Below are 8,034 nucleotides of genomic sequence, written 5' to 3'. Positions count from 1 at the left end.
GCATCACCCCAATCTCTGCCTTGTGTTTCCATGGCCACCTTCTCCCTGTGTCTCTCCCTTCTTTACAAGGATACCACTCATGTTGCATTAAGGGTCCACCTTTTTCTCCAGGATGATTTCATCTTAACTCATTGTATCTGCAACAACCCTATTCTGAAATAAGGTCATGTTCTGAGGTACTGTGGGTTAGGAATACCCCCAGTACTCCTATCTGTTGAACAACAAATCATTTTGGGGTACACAATTCAATTCATAATGCTCGGCTTCTTAAAAAACATAAGCGTATTTCATTTGGTAAATTGACAACAATGCAAGTGAGGTTTTTTTTTATCTCAATAGCTTTTGGGGTACATGTGGGTTTTTTGTTACATGGATGAATTACATAGTGGTGAATTCTGAGATTTTAATGCACCAGTCACCCAAATATTGTACATTGTATCTAATGTGCAGTTTTTATCCCTAACCCCCCTTCCAGTCTCCCCCTTCTGACTGCCTAAAGTCCATTATATCACTCTGTATGCCTTTGCGTACTCATAGTTAAGCTCCCACTTACAGGCGAGAACATACGGTTTTCGGTTTTCGACTCCTCTGTTATGCAAGTGAATTTTAAATAAGCTCATGGGCCTTGGCTTTGTTCAGAGAGGTCAATTCAATTACCTTGATGATGAGACTGAATTGTTCAGGTATCTAAGAGCAGTGAAAAGAAAAACTGAGTTCATAAATGAAATAACACATAGAACTTGGTAATGCACATTTACAATTCAGTATTATTGTTCAGTCTTCTACCTTTTCTAAATCATCGATTGCTGCTTTTGATGAGAAAATTAAATTTGATTTACATATTTTATTTCTTAAGACTATTATTAAAGCATGGGACAGATGAAATGATTATTTCTTAGAATCTGAATGCGGGCATCTATAACAATTTTTTGAAAAAAAAAACCCACAATTTCCTTGGCAGGTTTTGGAACCTTGAAATGTGAAAAAGCAGCACACAGGTGAGCAATCAAACAGGTGCTTTAGACAGTACACATGAGTAGTTCAGAGGAAGGAGAGAGCACCGGGCCAGCAGGGCTCCTTCCTGGAGGAGGAGACACCTGAGCTGTCCTCAGAAGGTGGCCAGGATTTGGATAGTCTAGCCAGAGAGCATCTGATGTGAGCAAAGGCAGGAAATGACGTATTTGTGGGGAGGATCAGAGATAGCAGGAACATGTAGGAGAAAACAGGAGTTATTATTGCAGAGTGATTGAAACTGATATGAAAGACCTTGAATGTCAGCCTAAGAAGAGTTCAGACATTACATAGGTGAACAAGAGGTTTCTGAGCAAATTGTATCATCAAAGCTGTGTGGCACCGTATACAGGATAAAAGAGGCAATGGATTGATGAAGGCTTATTACAATAATCTAGTCATTACAAAAAGAGGTGCTCAGCAACATGGCAGAGTGATGGGGTAGCATTAAATGAGTAGGACTGGATCAAAAGAAGTTTGATGATCTTGGTGACTGGAGTTATGAGACAGGGAAAATCATGAAGGAGAAAAAGATAACCCAGTGTAGCAACAAGAGTGAGGGAAAAGAGGAAGAAGGCAGACATAAATACAAGGAAGGATCACAGGTCAAATTCCAGCTAATTACAATTAGAGTGAAGACTAATTCATCAATTCTATTTGAATTAATCAAGACAGAATAAGGGGCCGGGCGTGGTGACTCACTCCTGAAATCCCAGCACTTTGGGAGACCGAAGCAGGCAGATCACCTAAGCTCACGAATTCAAGACCAGGCTGGTCAACATGGTGAAACCCCATTTCTATTAAAAATACAAAAATTAGCTGAGCATGGTGTCGAGTGCTTGTAATCCCAGCTACTTGGGAGGCTGGGGAGGGAGAATCTCTTGAACCCAGGAGGCGGAGTTTGCAGCGAGCTAAGATTGCACCACTGCACTCCTGCCTAGACAAGAGCAAAACTCTGTCTCAAAAGAAAAAAATAAAAGCATAAGGTATTCATGTTTACAAATAAACACCCATATTTCAATAGCTTAACACAACCAAGATTTATTATATGTTCATGCTATGTATCCAGTGCTTATTAGACAGGAACTCTGTTCCACTGATTCATTCAGGTGGATCCAGGATAATGAGTATTCCACCATGTTGTGATGCTGCCACCTCAACATGGAGCTGCACGAGGGGAAGAAAGAGCATGTGCAACTCACATCACTCTTAACTGCATCTAGCCCATTTGCCAGAACTAGTCACATAGCCCCAGCCCAATTGCAAGAGAGGTAATTGGAAAATTGGTTATTTTAACAGGTAGGGGAAGCTCATGAACTATCTGGTCAATTAGACCTGACCTGGGGAAAGAAGAGAAATTAGAAATTGGTTGAGTAATCAGATATGAACTAAGGAAGGAGGAAAAGTTCCAAGTTGTTTGAAAGCTTGGCATTTTGACATCACATTGTCCTGGACTTTCTTCCATCTGGAAGAGACAAAGGACTCATTATTTGAGAGAGAAACCAATAGTTCTAGGGCGTGCTGATACTTTACCAAGGTGCAGGAAGACATGGACCCACATGGCAAGGTTTGCAGAAGGAGTAATGAAAAAAAAAAGTTTCTTTTTCCTTGTACTGTATAAAGTCTATCTCATTCAATAAGTCTATACATGTAAATATCTCTGTGACACTAATAAATATGTCATAGGTTGGTAAATTTGATTTACATTCTAAATAAAAATTCTGATATAATATTGAATCCTTGCGAATTATTTTCATTGGTGATTGATTTGATGGGTGATTATGTTTTTAGGAATTTAAAGTGTGTGTAATCAGATATCCATTAATTCAAAACTATTTAATTGAGTGCTATAGTTGAGTATCCACAGTACCTACAAAAAATCTTTATGCTACTTTTTCAAGGCTTTTACACATGAGAGAAAGAAGCAGACAAATAACTAATCTTAAGACAGTGTGACAAGTGCTATAAAAGGAATGTAAATGGTAATATTAGATCAGAGAGTAAGGTTACTTTACCTCCCTTCTGTGGAAAGATCCAGAAGGCCTCCCTAGAAGGTGAAACTTAATCTGATGTTTGATGTTTTTATTTAACCATTAACCAGAATGGGTTGAAAAAGGGTGAAGGTTATTCTTGGAAGCAAAGCAATTTAGCCCAAAGTCATGCAAGAGAAGAACCCAACTTCTCAGAGAGCTGTAAATATACCAGCTTGGTAAGAGTACTAGGTAATATTCAGTGGTGATGGGGAATGAGACTGGAGGTATTTAGAACATAGATTGGAAATAGACCTGTGTGTCATGTTAAGGAATCTGGAGAATCTTTTAAGCCATTGAGAGTAAAATAAAAGGATTATCGCTTTTATGTTTATATATATATGTTTTAAAAATAGTATAATATTTTTTAAAAGCTTTTATATTATCACTATCTAGAGAGAATTACCAAATATATTCTGGAGTATTTTCTTCCATTATTTACATATTTATACATTTTTATCCTACTTCAATTTGCATATTCTACATTTTTTACTTACTATTATACTGTATCTTCCAGCATCATTGAATACTTTTTGCCAACATGATTTCTAATGCGTGACCAATATTACAACAAATGACTCTACTAATTTTGTTTAACCTTTCCTTTACTGCTAACAATTAGGTTGTTCCAAATGCTTTGCATAAGCATCCATGTATAAAAATCTTTTTAAGCAAAAGTCCATTTTTATGCCTTTAAGACAGAGTTCAGGCTGGGTGCAGTGACTCATGTCTGTAATCCTAGCACTTTGGGAGGCTAAGGTAGGAAGATCACTTGAGCCCAGAAGTTCGAGACCAGCCTGGGCAACATGGCAAACCCAATCTCTACAAAAAAAAAAAAAAAGGCAAAATTAGCCAGATGTGGTGGAGTTTACCTGTAGTCCCAGCTACTCAGGGGGCTGAGGTGAGAGAATCACCTGAGCCCGGGGAATTTGAGGCTACAGTGAGCCGTGATCGCAGCACTGCACTCCAGCCTAAATGACAGAGTGAGACCCTGTCTAAGGAAGGAAGGAAGGAAGGAAGGAAGGAAGGAAGGAAGGAAGGAAGGAAGGAAGGAAGGGAATTGCTATGTCAAAATGAGTAAATTCTTTTAAAACTATGTTTTACTAATTTCTAAATGTAATTCCACAAAAATTTTGGTTATTTACACCTTTCTCTCTTGCCTCAGTAGCAGTGTAAATATTCTCTTTCTTTGTAGGCTTATCGGTGAGACAAACTATTTGCTTTTATTAAAAGAGATTGTTAGATTTTTTAATAAAGTAAGTTTTTAATGGACATTCTAAGAAATAATCTTTGTTAAATAAAATTTGATTTTTTAAATAAAAGTATTTTTAAATAAAAGTCCAATGAAAAATTGTTGAGGAATATATACAAATGCAAGGAAGAAGAATTAAATAATTTTAATTATATTTCCTATATCTAAGGACTGGCAACATATTGGTATTTAGCCCTCCAGTCTTCAAACTCTCTCTCATTAAATACGTTTAACAAAATTGAGACCTTTATTTTGCCTTTTTCATATAACGTAGAGCAAGTGTTGTATGAGATCATTAATTAGTCTTCAAAATATCACTTGTAAGGGCTGCATAACATCTTATATGAATGGACCATTTTAAATAACCATTTCTGTATTATCGGCTAGTTGGTTTGGTTCTAATTTTTCATCTTCACATTGACATCTTTGTGCATACTTCTCATTAATTCCTTGAGATAAATTGCTAAAATGGAAATGTTGAGTAAAAAGATTTGAACATGTTTTATGACTTTTAATTCATTTTGTCAAATGGCTTTTCAAAAAAATACTCACAAGCGGAATGAGAGGTATTGTTTCACAATATTTAGATCTTATTCATATTTAAAATTTTCCTATTTGACAGGTAACAATTTTTTAATTCTAATTTTATTATATATAATATTAAATAGCATTTTACGTCTTTCTGAGCAATGTTTATTTGGTCATATTTTGAGGATTTAGTGCCTTTTTTTTTTTTTTTTTGCTGTTCAGTCTTTCTGAAAACCACTAAGATTGTTAACCACTTATCTGTAATAGTTATTCACAGTGCTTGTTTACCCTGTATTTCAAACTGCTGAGTTATTGGATTTTACATGTGTCTTAGTTGGCTATCATATATCTTTGAGTAAATTTTTTAGGATGCATTCAGGGGTACTTTCTGAGCCTTTACATATATACAATATCCCTTCTGTTGCTATCACATGTGAATAACACTTTGCAGGATACAGAATTCTTAGACTGCAATCTTTTCCCTCACAAATGTGTGACTATTGTTGTTTGATATACAGAATAATGGAGACAAAGTCTGATGCTAGCCTTTGTATGTGTGATGGTTAATTTTATGTGTCAACTTGACTGGGCCACAGACTACCCATTTATTTGGTCAACTCTTATTCTGGGTGTTTCTGTGAGGGGGATTTTGGATGCAATTAACATTTAAATCACTAAACTGACTTGTTGCAAAATTTACACTTCCTTTTGAGGGTGAGCCTTATCCAATCACTTGATGGCCTGATTGGAACCCCCAAAATTTCCCTGAGTAATGGAGAGAATTCCTCCTGTGTGGTGGCCTCTAAACTGAGACAGTGGTTTTTTCCTGCCTTTGTACTTGAACTAAAGTACGTCTCTTCCTGGGACTCACACCTGCCAGTCTTCAGTTCATACTGGAACTTAAACCATTGGCTCTCCTGATTCTCCAGTCCACTGACTCAATTTCTTATAATAAATCTCTTTACACACATACACACGCACACACGTACACGCACATGCACACACACACATCCTATTGAGAAACCAAAGATAGTATGTTACCATTACCTAGGTTTTTTCTTCTGCTTTCATGCTTATAGAATTTATTTTCTTTATCTGTGAAATTAAAAAAAATGTGTACTATTACCTAGGAATGGATTGCTTATAATCATTGTATTTGGAACTCAGAATGGTTCGAATGGGTGGGAAGTTGCAGGACCTCCTGCGTGAAAGCTATTCTCTCTGTGGAGTGCAGTGAGGGAAGTCATTCACTAGGAGAAAGGAGGTGGTAAATTTTGTGACCTGATGCTGCGCCTTTAGAGTTCACATCCGTGTTCTCTGTTCCTGTTTACAATAACTTTTCTAGCTTAGTATTGGTCTTCCACTGCTTTGATTCAGATGTGATCTAGGTCCAGCTCTCTAATCTGAACCCCTCGCCCTTTGTGTTTAGCAGTCATTTTTCGTATACATTCACGTGCTGCATAACAATGCTTTGATCAATGATGGACCACATATATGACTATTGTCTCATAAGATTACAATGGAACTAAGAAATTCCTATCACCCAGTGACATCATAGCCGTTATAATGTCATAACACAACGCATGATTTCTATGTTTAATATGTTTTGATGCACACATACTTAACACCGATTACAACTGCCTATCCTATTCAGTATAGCAACATATTGTGCAACATCTTTGTAGCCCAGGAGAAATAAGCTGTACCATCTAGCCTAGGTGTGTAGTAGACTCTACCATCTAGACTTATATAAGTACACTCTATGATGTTTGCACAATGACAGAATTGCCCAGTGGCATATTTCTTAGAACATATTCGCTTCCGTTAAGTGACACATGACTGTTTTTATGTCTTTTTTACCCAGACTTGGATTTGAGCACAGAAATTATCTTTTTTTTTTTTTTTTTTTTTTTTTGAGACAGAGTCTTGCTCTGTCGCCCAGGTTGGGGTGCAGTGGCCGGATCTCAGCTCACTGCAAGCTCCGCCTCCCGGGTTTAGACCATTCTCCTGCCTCAGCCTCCTGAGTAGCTGGGACTACAGGCGCCCGCCACCTCGCCCGGCTAGTTTTTTTTTGTATTTTTTAGTAGAGACGGGGTTTCACCGTGTTAGCCAGGATGGTCTCGATCTCCTGACCTCGTGATCCGCCCGTCTCGGCCTCCCAAAGTGCTGGGATTACAGGCTTGAGCCACCGCGCCCGGCCCAGAAATTATCTTGTATGCACCTTTCACTTAGTCGGCTATTCGTTATATTTGTTCTCTGATTTAAATTAAAAATAAGTTGTTGTATACATATATGTATATATACATATAATACAGTATTATTCTGGCTTAAAGAAAAGATAGAAATCCTGCCATTTGGAACAACATGGGATGAACATGAAGGACGTTATTATTTTAAGTGAAATAAGCCAGACACAGAAAGAAAAATACTGCACGGTTTCACTTATATATGGAATCTAAAAAAGTCAGATTCATAAAAGCAGAGTGAAATGTTGGTTACCAAGAACTGGGGGTTGGGACAAATGTGGCGATGTTGGTCAAAGTGTGTTAAGGTTTTGTTATGCACAATGAGTAAGTACCGGGAAATGTAATAATGTACAGCCTGGTGACTATAGTTAATAATAATATATTGTATATCTGAAATTTCCTAAGAGAGTTCATCTTTAGTGTTCTCAACACACACACAAAAAAGCGTAACTATGTGAGATGATGAATATGTTCATTAGTTTGATTGTCGTAATCATTTCACAATGTATGTGTACACCAAAACATCATGTTTTACATCTTAAAAATATACAAATATTTTTTGTCAAGTATACTTTAATCAAGCTGGAAAAAAATAAATTAAAAAGGCTATCGAATTTTCTCTCACTGCAAAAATACACAGTACATATTTTTAAATCTCCAACTCCTTTGGATCACTATTGATAATAATCAAATTCCTGTCTTAGGTTGGCCAAAGAGACAAAAATTGAACAAAAATAAAAATCTTATTGAAAAATGTACCTATCTTAATGCAAATGTTTTCCAAGTGATTTTGTCAGAGATTAAGAGAGAACACAAGTGGCTCAATGCTACTAAAATTCCATAGTTGAAGATTTCTGCGTAATTGCCTACAACTTCATTCAACAATAAATATTTAGTAAGACCTATTATGTGTCAGGCATTGTGGCATAGGAGACTTGTCAGTGATCATATCCACATAGATTTTTGA

General features: G+C 36.8%; 1 long non-coding RNA gene across 1 annotated transcript in view; it reads left to right on the top strand.

Annotated features, from left to right (window-relative positions):
- Nucleotides 1-3,149: 3,149 nt before the first annotated feature.
- Nucleotides 3,150-8,034, top strand: part of LOC135970452 (uncharacterized) — a 31,181-nt gene continuing 26,296 nt past the window's right edge. The window contains exon 1 of the long non-coding RNA XR_010586125.2: nt 3,150-3,220. This is a non-coding gene — a long non-coding RNA (uncharacterized lncRNA). The remainder of the gene's footprint in view (nt 3,221-8,034) is intronic.

This window comes from Macaca fascicularis, chromosome 4 (genome assembly GCF_037993035.2).
Source record: "Macaca fascicularis isolate 582-1 chromosome 4, T2T-MFA8v1.1".
In the NCBI taxonomy this organism is placed as follows: domain Eukaryota; kingdom Metazoa; phylum Chordata; class Mammalia; order Primates; family Cercopithecidae; genus Macaca; species Macaca fascicularis.
Note: the sequence above shows the minus strand (reverse complement) of the source record. Positions and strands in the feature narration are given on the sequence as shown.